Raw genomic sequence first — 14,817 nt, 5'->3', positions numbered from 1 at the left:
CGGCGCTCATATGTCGAATAACGGCGTTACTCTTGCAGGGTCGAGTAACGGCAGGTTAAGATATATAGGGCGGGGATTAATGACTAGGGAGATGATTATGTACCAATTTATCTCAAATTTTGTGATAATCTTTTGAGATGTTATACATTAGGGAAAATATAAAATACTAAAAATTAACTTTTTGGACTCAAGTTATAGATTTAATCCCTGAATAATAAAATCTGATTATTGTATGGAGGCTGCACCCCCTATCGCCCGAAATTTTTGGCGGGAGCTATAATCCCTTTAGCCTTCGCTTGCTACTTACGTGATACTGTAATTAAAAAAATGAGTTATACAGATTTACTTTATCGTTAATGAAAACAATATTATTGTTATTGAGAACAATCATAAAGTGATACTTCATTGCTATAGGCATTCCATATAAATTACAAAAAAAAAAATTGTTAAAAGGTTTTCTGTCAGCATTTTAGTGTAAGAATTAATAACAGAGATTGTATACATCAAACTTTAGTTAAGATATTTCTTCTAAGAACAGGAGTTTTAAATAAATCGGTTTAAATTTATTCTAGTTAATGTGATACAGAATAAATTAGTGATCGTGGAGACGAATCGTTCAAACTGAACAGATTCGTTTGGATGAATAAAACCCGCCGGTTAGTTTAATGGTTAAACTCGTTATCGCAAAATCAGCTGATTTTCTAAGTCGATCGTTCTAAGGTTCGAATCCTTGTAAACGCGGTTGCTTTTATACGGACTTGAATACTAACTAATCTTTGGATACCAGTGTTCTTAGGTGGTTGAGTTTCAATTAATCACACGTCTCAGGATTATATATTTATCGGTACTCTTACAATTACATTTGCAAATGCAAGCCTGGAAAGCCGGTAGCAGTAATTGCATTTGCTTATACACACACACACAGATGTGGCAGCAAGCTGGAATAAACTGATCGAAATATAAAAATATATAATATGATATAAAATATATAACATTATTTACCTTTACCATAATTAGACAAAAAAATAAAAATTGTTCAGTACTGTATAATACCGGTAAATTAATGATAACAGTACCTTTGTTATAAATCATTTCCCCCTCCATCTAGCTCTCTCCAACTTATCTATCTTTCCTTTCTTTTTCCTCTTTAGCCTCCGGTAATTACCGTTCAGATAATACTTCAGAGGATGAATGAGGATGATATGTATGAGTGTAAATGAAGTGTAACTCTTGTACATTCTCAGTTCGACCGTTCCTGAGATGTGTGGTTAATTGAACCCAACCACCTAAGAACATCGGTATTCACGATCTAGTATTCAAATCCGTGTAAAAATAACTGGCTTTACTAGGACTTGAACGCTGGAACTCTCGACTTCCAAATCAGCTGATTTGGGAAGACGCGTTCACCACTAGACCAACCCGGTGGGTTACAACTTATCTATCTGACCACTCGTAATCGAACGTCGTCTTACATAATACCACCTATAATATTAAACTTATAAACAAACTTATTTTCAGTGTAAATTATACATTTATGTAAGAAGTAATTAACTTACTTTTTAAGGTTGAATTCCACCGAATAACATCTGAAACAAAATATAAACTATCTTTAGTATCATTGAAAACATCTATTAATTAAAATTAATAAAATTAAATTTATTCGTACTAACTATAAAATATTTTCAATGATTATAATTAATCGCTTTTACCCCTATAAAAATTATCCCATCTGTAACAAAATTTTTATTTTATCCAATAAAAGGCAGAGTTTGTTAATATTTAATTAATTTTTCTTCGTGTTATTTTATAATTTTCAGCAGTAAATCAGGATGTCATGGTAAAATTTACAATTTTACAATGACGAACATTCAAGTATGAGGCATGTTTTTAAAGTATGTACTTTTTTGAAATTAAAAAAAAAACAAGTACACTATTCTTATCAATTTTATTTTTACGTGAAAGCTTTAATCTACTTTCTACATAGTTGCCGCCAGTATTAAGGCACGTGTATCGTGCAACCGGCTTTTGAACACCATTATCATAGAAGTCTGCCGCCTGACTTAATAATCACTGCAACACGGGTTTTCACTATTTTCTATAGTTTAAGCGTTCGATCACAATTTCATAGATAACACTTCTTGAAACTTAAAGAAACTCTTCAGATAGCGAAGAAAACGTAAAGCGTCTGTTCTCTCTCACTTGTTTGTCAACTTTCTGCACCAAATCTTCAGTAATGACAGAAGATCGTCCATTCCGTTCCTCATTATGAGCGGCCGTCTTTACAAGCTCTAACCCATTTTTGTACCATTCCATCGCTCATAATGTTTTCTCCGTACACTTCACTGATCTGACGATGATTTCAGCCGCTTTCACATCTTTAGCAATAAGAAAACAAATCACACCGCCCGCCGACCGCAGCGGCGGAATTTCAAAGGTACTTACTTTAAAAACATACCTCGTAAATAGAAATACTACACATTTTAGATTTAAGTGGGCATGATTAATATTGAATACTTTTAAAAAAATATAGCGAATTATAAGAATTCTCTACTGTAGGCCAAACGGGTAAAATTCATTTTATTTTGATTTATGATATATAGAAAACAAAAGAACAGCTGGTTCACCCGCGCCTTTTTGATTCATATAAAATATAAATCTATATCAATCATACGTCTTCATCATTTTATTGGTTAACTATTTTATTGTCAATTCATTCATAGTACATTGACGATTCCTACGATACCAAATTTATGGCAAAACGCTCATCAAATCATTTTTTAAATTAAATTTATCATGAACGTTTTGAAAACCGTTTAATCAAACAGGTACTCAACTGAGAGACAAATAAGGGTTACAATTTTTGTTTTTTTTTCTTACTTTACTAAATTTTACTTTTACTAAAATTTCCAGAAAAAAACCACCATGTTTTTCTGTTTTCATCGGAATAAAAATAAATAAATAAAAAAGTGAGACCTTTTATAAATATTTTCGCAGAAAAGATTTAATAGCATAATTCGATTTTCTCTATAATTAGGTTGTCGGTGCAGTGCCATAGACCTGCAATGTTATACGCGCTTAGTACAGAACTAACCCGTCATATAATTATTTGTTGATCATACAAAATTGACTAGATTTTTATCCATATCAAAAAATTCAGTCAATCAGTAGCAAATTGTATTCGTTATCTGTATATCAATTAAAATAATTATTTTGACTTCTGAAAACTCATTTAGTTTCCGATAAAAAAAAATCTCATTTTTTCAAAAATAGGTTAGCTTGTCATTATTTTCAATTATCTTATTTCTGTAGGATTTTTTTTTATCACTAATTTGACAGAATTATTCCACATTTATTTTTATCCTGTCCTAATCCGTCGTTTCTCAGCATCTTTACAATTGCATAGTTCAAGTGTTCGAAGAATGTTAGTGAAGGACTTGCAATTCCATCCGTACAAGTTGCAGATCGTCTAGAAACTGAAACCGATCGATGCAGTTGTGCGAGCACAATTCTGTAATGTAATGCTTCAGAAGATAAATGATAACAAAGAGTTTGTTTACGAACTGTGGATGTCAGACGAAGCGCATTTCCACCTCAGTGTATTTGTTAACAAGCAAAATTTCAGATACTGGGAGCAAGATAATCCTACGCGGCAACACCAGCGTCCGTTGCACAGCCAGAAAGTGACCGTGTGGTGTGCTATGTCATCTTACGGTGTTACAGGCCCTTATTTTTTTGAGGATGACAACGGTCTTTCGATTACAGTGACGTCGGCTCGTTACGTAGCCGTGCTTGAAACCTTTGTTGTGGAACGACAAAAGAGATTTCCACCGATTCTCAAGACAGCCTGGTTTCAACAAGACGGAGCAACGTCACATACTGCTCGAATATAGATAGATGGCAGCTGTACGCCGATTGTTTGGACAACGTGTCGTTTCACGAAATGGTGACATTAGATGGCCTCCCAGATCGCCTGATCTCTCAGCTTGCGATTACTTTTTGTGGGGTCACCTTAAAAGCAAAGTGTTCCGCAGTAGACCTGCTACAACGGAAGAACTGAAGGCAATTACCAGAGAAGCAATTGCGGAAATTCCAGTTGAGATGTTACGTCAAACCGTGAACAATTTAATGAAGAGACTTCGTGAGTGATTACGTGGAAGTGGAGGTCACCTGCTAGATGTCATCTTTAAAAAATAAACTAAAATGTATGTATCCTAAAATGGCAACATTTGTACAATTACATGAAATAAAATTCATTTTCTAAAAAAAATTTTTCATTCACGTTTTTTAATTTTTAAAATTTCCCGTTTCTTTGAATCAGTCTGTATTATTCATTGTTTAATTCTACCGCTCACCTGTGACGTCACAACACAGCAGTGGTTTAGAGCATTTTTTGAGTGGGGGTACGATTTTCCAAATACTGTTATTTTTTAATCGTTAACAAATCCGCTTAAGAAAAATATGACCTTAATTAGGTGAAATTTCAAGATACTGAGGGTGACCTTGCTCTACAGCTCATCCTCTTGATCTTATAAGTTGAAAATGTGGTGGCATTAATTGAAGTAATCTGACAATGTTCGGTAAAAATAGGTCCAGTTATTATGGATACATAAGGTGATTTAGAGGCCAACACCGAACACACACGTACATATGAATATCCGGAAAATTTCCATACGGTTTTTTTTTTGGGGGGTTTTTGGGGTTCCTTAGGTGTCAAAACGTCAAGATCTGGTGAAAACCGCATACGCCCAAATTGGACCTATCACGATACTTTCCTTTCTAGAGTTATGGTTTCTGCTATAGCGGTATCTAGACGGGAAAGTAATAGAAATACCAAATTATAAATTACAATTTCAGTTTCATGAATCTATTAATAGATAATAAACAGTGTTTACGTATAATAAACAAAAAATAAAAGAAATTGTTATAAAAGCCTTACCGACCCGATTTCATTTATATGTAATACATATCACATTTATAAAAATAAATCAATCGTCATGATTATTCGTTGTTTAATAAATGAAATTGGGCCGGTAAGAGTTCTTTAACAATTTTTTTCTATTTTTTGCATGGAACGCTTAAACATTGTTTATTATCTATTACATATATTTAACATGTATTTTTTTTAAAGAAAATTCTAAATTAATAACAGATTTTGGTAATAGAAATGGTAGTGTCTTACCTTTTTTTTTTATCAATATCATTTTGTTGAAGTTTTTTTTATATTACATAAATTTTTGTTTTTTGAGCGGAAAAGATTATATCTGTGAGACTCTTATTCTGCGGTTTACAATTTCATTGTAATTTTTTTTGGCTATCACTGCGTTTTCTTAGATTATTTAAATTTTTTTTATGAATTACCGATTGTTATCTTATGTATTTATTACTAAAATTTATTGCCTTAGAACAAACAAATTGAATTACACGGTCAATTTTTTTTTTTTGATATCATATCATTCACTTCAATCCATATTTTTACTTATTTTGTGATGCTTATTTATTTCAGAGAACAAATTTTAGAAAAAATATCGTGATGAAATCTTTGACCGTATTTCTAGAATAATCTTTTTCAATTCGTTATAGTCTACTTTATATCCGTATATTTACATAATTTATGTAAATGATTGTGTATGTTATAAATTAGTAAAGATGAATTTAAACGTAAAGAGTTTTAAAAGTGAATTTTAGGTATAAAAACAGTCCTGTAAGTACATAATAATTGATGCAGTTCAATATATTTATCTACAAAAAAGTGGTTTTTGATATCTATAAAAAAAGATGATGAATATTTTATTAACCTATAAAAAAAGTTAGCTTTCTTAAAGACAAATGTTTGTTTGTTTTTTATGCGTTGATTTCTATTATTTTAGATCTGTTTACTTCAGGAATGTCTTAAAGAGAAAACATAAGATTATAAATTCTATTAAACAAAAATAAACTTTATAATTTATCATAGTCAAATGTATGTAGAGATAATGTTTTTTCCATTGTTTTATTATATTTGAATTTCCATCACGTTTTCTTGTAATTAAAAAAAAGTACTCACTTGGTTTCACAGAAAAATGAGAGGTAAATGAGTGTCGAATTATAGAAACACACTGTAATTGAAATGTAATCAAAGTGCAGCGTTTATGTATAAGTTATTATGGTTGAATATGGAAGTAATTTAAAAGAAGGATTTCTTCTATCGTAGAAGAAATAAAAATTATCTTCCAGTAGAGAGGAAATAAATTTCCTTTCATCTTGCAATATTATTATATGTTTCGAGCCGATTTTTATCGTTAATTAGATTAAAACAGTATTAGAAATTCTTTTAGTTCGTTTCTATAAATTAAAATAATTGAATTGAAATTTTAATTCAAGTCTCTCCAATCAACATGTACCTTTACCATCAAGAATAAAATTAGAATTTTAATCAGTTTAATCTAGATTACCCAGTTTAACCCAGATTATAATAGTAAAACATTTGTAGGGCAAGTTTACCCACAAATATAAAAATCTGATGTGGACACTACATGACTTCCTTGTACGCCTATTAAATTACATATACACATTTTTTGCTGCAGTTTATTTAAATTTATTTCATTTGAAAGTGAGATACGATCCTACAATTCTTTAATGAAGTGGATAGTTACACAATTGTATTGGGGTGAACAACACATTCATCACATTTTTTTTGTGGTGTCTGTATCAGCATTTTGTATTAGTTTATATATTAATTATGTTTCACGTCGATCAAGTAGTTATGTGGTGTAATTGAGAAGGTGTTGGATCCGTAACCATGCACACATCGGTTCGAATCCGACTTCATACACATACTTTTTTCAACTTTTTTTTTAAATTTAATATATTGATTTATTAATTATTAATTAACCTCTGTGAAGATTATTGAATTAAAATGAAAAGTACTTAAAATTTTATTTCACTAATAACTTCTGATTTTTTTCATAATTTTTTTTATTGTTATTATTGAATTATTATTTGTAGTAAAACTTTTTATACAATCAGAGGTTAATAATTATTAATAAATCAATATATTTAGATTAATAAAAAAGAAAATTGAAAAAAAAAAGTATATTAAGTCGGGTTTGAACTGATGTGCCTTTCCCTTTTAAGATCCAAATATTTCATTAATTAAAATTTTATTTGGCTACAACTCTGGAACCAATGAAAATAAATTCCATTGTTATAAAGCTTTCAGTAAGGGCCGATTACTGCAGTTAAGAAAAAGTCCAAAATCCAAATTGTTTTGGATTTTGCGCAGATTGGTCGGTCTGTATGTCAGCGAGTACTTTTAGTGTATTGGATTGAAATAAAAACGAGACATTGACTGCGTACTAAATTTAATTTTAACATAAAACAAACTCTAAATGTTACATGATATTTATTTCGACTAATATTCGACGACAATTTTGTTCAACATTGGTCTGTGATATGAGAAGTAAGAGGCATAAGGCGTAAAATCAGCGGTAGAGGTGCTCGCGCCGTCGGCGTCGTTTACTGAGCGCGCCGTGCCAGTTTTGCGACGCTCCTGAAACAGTCTCGCTCGCTCGGCACCGGACACTGGAGTATACTTGTGCGTGGCCCATAACATTCACTTTCCAACGATATGCGTAATTTATATTTCCGGCTGGCTTTTGCGCCGGCTGAGGCTCACATACTGAATTTTTATATTTTTTTACAAGTTTACTTTAATTTTTTACACATAAATATTGTCGAAAATACACATATTACTTAAATCGATCTATCTCGACATATTCTATAAAAAAACATATGAATCATCGCGCTATTACGTTTAAGTCGTGAGTTACACTGAATGGAAATGAGCGAGAGCGCCAGTTTTGGCCGATCTGCGCTGTACCTCCTCCCCGCCAACCCGCTTGCCAGTGACTGAAACTCAAAGTTGTATCGCCGAGCTGACCATGTAAGTTACAAAATGACGCCGATTTACGTCTCTGAGACTAAGGGAGTTATTGAGGCAGGATGATATAGACCTTTTCGTTACGCTACAAATTTCTGTTCTGGTATGTTTCGGTATGATTTTAAAAAGGTTTTTCGTCAAAATTGTCCGTAATTCTTTTTTTAATATAATATAGTTCTTTTTCAATAAACAGTTAAATATCGATCGTAAACTGCGCATGTTAATAAGATGCTGTGTTTTCTCTACTTTCATGTATGTTGTGGAGATTTCTTATTTACAGTGTTGACGCATTTGAAATGCGAACGTGCATTTGAGATGAATAAACGAACGCTTCATATATCATACGTCGATAGAATCACAGATGAAGAGGTTTTGTGCAGACTCGACAAGGAAATAATATCGGTCACCGAACTTAAACCAAGTAAAATGTCATACATTTACGTCATCTTATGAAAGGATACAGATACTAGTTATTACATCAAATTATTCAAGGCAAAATAGTGGGGGAAAAGAATGAAGGCAGAAGATGTATATTGTGGTTTCAGAACTGAGTGGTTTAACGCTCATCAAAGGACCTTAGTAGAGCCAGGGTTAACAGGTTGGATATAGTCTTATCGATCGCCGACCTTCGAAAGAAGATGATGCCTTAAGAAGAAGAATAATAATAATTCATATTAACGTACGCTGTTTTCAAGATAATTATGATATTACAAATAAGTAAGTGCAGTGCATGTCGCCACAGATTTTTCCAACAAGTTTGCCCGCACTATATTGCATAACTGGTTTATTAATATTCCTGTGTTTTCCGATTTATTTGATTTTTCCTTGAAATCTTTATCGTTAGTTAGTTTTGTTATGTTTTTTTCTCGTTATAAACATATGTTTAAAGTTAAAAAATATAATTAATTGCGTCACGCTGTAGATTTCTTAGATTTATTTATTAAGTTAATGATAGCTATATTAATAGGTTACCGTCATAATTTATCCTTAAAACAAACAAAAAATTCAACTGATGTGATTTTAAAATAATACGTACTGGATGCCAAACTGTTTCTATTTTATTAGAACTGTCAATACCGTTTCAGTTTTAATAATACACTATTTAAATAAATATCCTAATTATTGGCACGCTTCACATCGGTAGAACGTGCGGATATTTTAGCAGGTTGTTTTCCTGGTGAGCGTAATAAACAAGCAAATGCATAAAGAACTCTTTTAATACTTAAGTTATTAATCGAAGCCTTTTTATATTTTTAATCTTCAACTTTCTATTCTAACGAATAACGATAATTTTATCATTAAAAGCAATTTGTTTTTTAATTTTTAGAAATGCTTGCTTAGGGAATTCTACTCTTGTAGATTTCTTAAAAACGTTTTTACGATTTTAAAATAATAATAATAAAAATTTAAATCGTATAAAATATTGAAAACAAAGACAATTAATGTAAATTGATTCTTGTGAAAATCACGTAAATACGTAATAATCTAATCTACCTTGCGCTTTATGAATGTCATTATAGGAAAAATATATATCATTTCATTTAAAAATTGCTTGTTCATCAGACCAACTTACATTTTAAAATTACCTTATTATTTTTGAATATCACATTAATAAATCATGATTGTAAATTTTCAATTCAGCTTTCGGAGAAAAACAAAGTGTTCTAAGTTTAATTTCGAAGCTATTCTGCTAATAGTTTCTTCTGTACCTACAAAACAAAATTACGTGTATCGGGCATTATCTGGACGAATCACAATTCTATAGATACTTTTTCGTGAAATAAAATTCTAAGGGTTCTATTTTCTTTGCAAAGACTACAGAATTCTACAACGGCTGATTATTTGTAAGGAAAACAGTTTTTTGACTGACAAAAATGTTAATCGATAATATGTAATGCATACTAGATAAACCAATTAGGTTTACCTCAAACAATTAGGCATAATCTCAAACAATTAGTGGAAAATGAGATCCCAATACCCTGGTGAGTAATCTTCCAGGAATACCCGGAAGATTGGTTTTTGTCTCATTTTTTCACTCATCATTTTACGTTCTACTTTTACCGAATCTCCGTTAAGAATGGGTAAACCTATTGAATTATTTTGTTTTTTGTATTTATATGGTATGACGTTGGAGGCGGCTCTGTGCATGGTCATATCCAAGGAGCGGAGCTACTTATTATAGTTAGCCAAGTTTCATAATCCTTTTCATGTAATTCATATGCAAAAAATTACAATGAATTTGTAAATCATACGGTAAGAGTCTCGCAGATATCATTTCTTCTGCTCAAAAAAACAAAAATTACTGTAATATAAATAAAACTGTTTTTAACAAAACGTTACTGATATCAAAAAGGTAAGACATTACATTTTTATTATCAAAATATGTTATTAATTTAGAATTTTGTTTAAAAAAAAAATTACAGCTAGATATATGGAATAGACAATAGGTATACAATAACAGACAATAAACAATGTTTAAGCGTTCCATATATAAAAAAAAAATAATAATAATTTGCTACAAAACTCTTATTGGCCCGATTTCATTTATTAAACAACGAATAATCATAAGAATTGTATTATTTCTGTAAATGTGGTATGTATTACATATAAATGAAATCGGGCCGGTAAGAGTTTTGTAACTAATTTTCCTTTTTTCTTATTATATGGAACTCTTAAACATTGTTTATTATCTATTATTGTATATGTATTGTCTATTACATATATTTAACATGTATTTTTTTTAAAGAAAATTCTAAATTAATAACAGATTTTGGTAATAGAAATGTAGTGTCTTACCTTTCTTGATATAGTATTATTTTGTTAAAAACAATTTTATTTATATCACAGAAATTTTTGTTTTTTCAGCGGAAGAAATGATATCTCCGTGACTTACCGTACGGTTAACAATTTCATTGTAATTTTTTTGGATATCACTGTGTTTTGGTAAATTATTCTTTTATTTTTTTTATGGATTACTGATTATTATCTTATGGATTTATTATTTAAATTTATTGCCTTTCTAGAACAAACAAATAGAATTTCATGGCCAATTTTTTTGGTGATAAAGTCATATTATTCACTTCATACCTTATTTTTCCTTTTTTAATAAAACTAGTATAATGACCTTCACAAATGGAATAGCCGTGATGTAATACTGCATTTATTACTTAGTAAGTGTAACCCTCGATTTTTAAAGTTTTATTTCTTTTTTTAATAAAACTTGTATAATCTCTTGTAAACTAATACTTTTATTTTTTTTTTAAAGTGATGGGAATTAAAAAATTGTTTCATCTTAAGTATTCTCATTTACATAACAGCATTTACTATTAAAACAAGCTGTAGTAATTTTCTTTTAAATTTTGTTATTTCAAGTATTATCAAATTTTTTTTCGCTGCCTAGTACTATCACGTATTGCTATCTAGCTGCGCGATTCGTAAAGGTACATTAAACAAATGAATAAAATGACATATTCGAGTCCCGCGTTTCATCAAATGGAATTAAAAAGACTTTGTGTAACAAAATTCAAGGTATATTTGAAATTATTCTTTATTACAAATCTGATTGAACTGAAATATATATTGTTTTCACGCTTATTTTTTCCCCCCACTTTCATTTGACTTTTAGGTTAGGTCATGTTTAGAACTGTAAACGCAGTTCGTTGTTTTCGTCCCCTCTTACCGACGAAGTTCTAACGAACTCCGTGATAAATATAAATTAAGATTACTGTAGCAAAATATTTTGAACGTTTAGATTTATTATTTTATTATTATTTATATTGAAGAAAACTAATTTAATAAAAAAAAGAAATATTAAATAAAATCTGTGAATATTTAAGAATTACATAATATCTTACATTTAAAACCAATGCTATTTATTTTTTCAGAATGGTACTAGGTTGAAATCTAATAACCTACAGTTCTAACATCAGTTAATTATTAAATATCAACATTAAATGACACAATCAGAAATTACTTTTGCTCTTTATCATAAATAATAATAATAATAATTTTTTATAATACAATAATATTTATTAAATACCTTTATGAATTCTAAAAATCTGATTTGGACATCACGTGACTTCTTGTACACCTGTCAAATTACTTATACACAAAATATTTGCTGCACTTCATTTAAACTTATTTCATTCGAAAGTTAGATTCTCCAATTCTTTAGTAAAGTAGGCAGTTTCATTATGGTAGACAACACATTGCATCACATTTTTGTGGTGTCTGTAGCACCAATTTACATTAGTTTATATATTAATTTTGTTTCACATCGTTCAATTAGTTATCGGATGTAAGTGAGAATGTGTCGGATGTGTAACCATGGACACATCGGTTCGAATCCGACTTCATATACATATATTTTTTTAAAACTTTTTTTAAATTGAAATATATTGATTTATTAGTAATTATTAACCGCAGTAAAAATTTTTGAATTAAAATGAAAAAAGTACATAAAATTTCATTTCACTAATAACTTCTGATTCTTTCATATTTTTTTATTGTTACTATTGAGTTATTATTTTTTGTAATTTTTTTTTACAGAGGTTAATAATTATTAATAAATCAATAGTTTTAAATTAAAAAGAAAAGTTAAAAAATATAATTATAAAATAAAAATACTTGATTAAAGATGTAATATCTATGAATTAAATTATTTGAGATTCTGATAGGATATTTAAATATATTATGTATTACATTTAATATTTAAAAGACCTTCTATATCTATTTTGTCCTAATAACCAGGGTTATAATATTTCATGGTTTTTAACTATTAGATATTTAGCCATTTAGACACAGTATATGTCAAACAAATATAATTTATAATACGCAAACAAATACAAGTTTATAATAAACGTGGGTGATTAAATGAATAATTCACCTACTTACAGTAATGTGTTAATTATAAATGTAATCGTAAGTACGTCAGAAGAGGAAAAGAAACATAATATATTATTGTGTTTATTAAGGTATCTTACGTCAGTTATTACCTGAAAGCGAATAACTCGTTAATACACCGGAGACTAGTTCATTCAAATCATTGTTGGTCAATGACATTCTTCTCATACGAAGTTACTAATATTAGTGACGTCACACTTACATAAACAAATACTTTTTAAAGCAGTACGTTAACCAGGTAATTTTTATACAGATAGTAAACACGGGGTTTACGGTCCCGAAAATTTTATTTCGGTTTTATTAATTTTATTTACTGACAGCGTCGGTAAATATACGAGGAATTACGGTAATTGTATAGAATACGGTCATATATTAAAATTTTTAAGCAGGAAATTAAAGATAAAAATATTTACATTCTGAATTTTTATTGGGCTATTTTAACATTAGCCCAATTATTGTCTGTTGGTTAACTCGTTGAAAATCACTTGATAAACAAGTGATTTTCAACTAAATCACTTGTCTTACAAAGCGACAAATTGTTTAACAAAGTGATTTTCTTTAACAATTGAGTTTGGATGATCAGACCGTACTTCACTGCTATATTATTGTTCTCTGAAACATTGACACACCGTGTGATTTGTCATCTCTCAGTAGCATAAACATGATGGTTACGAAGCAATGTATTTTTTTTATGTGTTTACAACATTAAGAAAGTAACATCATGTTTCAAATGCAAAACAATTTTTTTTTATTTCTCTTTTGCTTTTCTATGTATATAAAGTTCAGTTCTGTGGTTTTGCCTCTAGGTACGTAACCTTACTGTGAAAAGGTTAAAAAAATTAAAATGTGATATACATATTGGAGCTAAGAATCGTTAATAGACAGAATCTTTCTTTGCCCCTGTATATAGTGACAGTTACACTGAAAATAGTTATCACAGCTAGGAGAGCGTGCTAGCTGAGGAATTAAACGGATAATTCATTTTCCAGTACGTAATTAAAGTTACAGTAATAACTATCATTCGTAATATTTACTGTGTAGTTAGTAATAAGTAATATTTTCTCATGGCGACCCACCGGATTGGTTTAGTGGTGAACGCGTCTTCCCAAATCAGCTGATTTCGAAATCGAGACTTCCAACGTAATAAAGGCAGTTGTTTACTTTTATACGGATTTGAATACTAGATCGTGGATATCGTTGTTCTTTGGTAGTTGGGTTTCAATTAAGCACACAACTCAGAAATGATCGACCTGAGACTGTACAAGATTACACTTCACTTACAGTTATATATATCATCCTCATTCATCCTTTGAAGTAATACCTGATGTTGATTCCTGGAAGCTAAACGGAAAGAAAAAAAAACTTTTGTCCTGCCGGCCTCCGTGGTGCGAGTGGTAACCTCTCGGCCTTTCATCCGGAGGTACCGGATTTGAATCACGATCAGGCATGGCATTTTCACACACACTACAAATCATTCATCTCATCCTCTCAACAAAAACAAAAAAAAGTATTTTGTTATCCGTTATTACATTTTACAATGTACAGTACAGAATTAGCAGACTGTATTTCATTTCAAAATTGTAGCATTAATTTGTTAAAAATAGAACAATTAAGCAAGGAACATGTTTTTACTTCGGGTAGTAATCGTCGCTACTCCAAGCTCGCCGTTACTTGGTGGCGATTATACAAGACAATTACGCGTCATACATATCATCCTCGTCTCATTGGGTCCTGGGAGGGTTACTTACTGTTCATAAGTTGAACAAATTGCAACGTACACATTAAGAAAATAAATAATTTTGACATAAATTCGCGTGTAAAATCTATGAAAGATAATAAAAACAATAATAAACCATTATTTTTCTCGGAATAAAATTTGACTAATTTCCAAGATAAGTTAAAACTAATTCCCTTTCGACGAAATGTCTCGACAACACCCATAAATATTTACAAAAAAAAAAGAAGGAATTATGGAAATAAAAATAAAATCGTACCTC

The 14,817-nt window shown here is 30.1% G+C and overlaps 2 protein-coding genes across 18 annotated transcripts in view; both read right to left on the bottom strand.

Moving 5' to 3' along the window:
• The window catches only part of LOC142327059 (uncharacterized), a 413,864-nt gene that overhangs the window by 170,411 nt on the left and 228,636 nt on the right, over window positions 1-14,817 (bottom strand). For all 17 annotated transcript variants that reach the window (XM_075369836.1, XM_075369837.1, XM_075369849.1 and 14 more), the window contains one exon: window positions 1,557-1,586. The gene's annotated coding sequence lies outside the window, so the exon portion shown is untranslated. The remainder of the gene's footprint in view (window positions 1-1,556; window positions 1,587-14,817) is intronic.
• The window catches only part of LOC142326858 (protein GVQW3-like), a 73,547-nt gene that overhangs the window by 19,479 nt on the left and 39,251 nt on the right, over window positions 1-14,817 (bottom strand). The window lies entirely within an intron of this gene.

The sequence above is a fragment of the Lycorma delicatula genome, chromosome 6 (genome assembly GCF_047948215.1).
Source record: "Lycorma delicatula isolate Av1 chromosome 6, ASM4794821v1, whole genome shotgun sequence".
Taxonomy (NCBI): domain Eukaryota; kingdom Metazoa; phylum Arthropoda; class Insecta; order Hemiptera; family Fulgoridae; genus Lycorma; species Lycorma delicatula.
The sequence above is the reverse complement of the archived record's forward strand: the minus strand, read 5'-3'. Positions and strand labels throughout refer to the sequence as shown.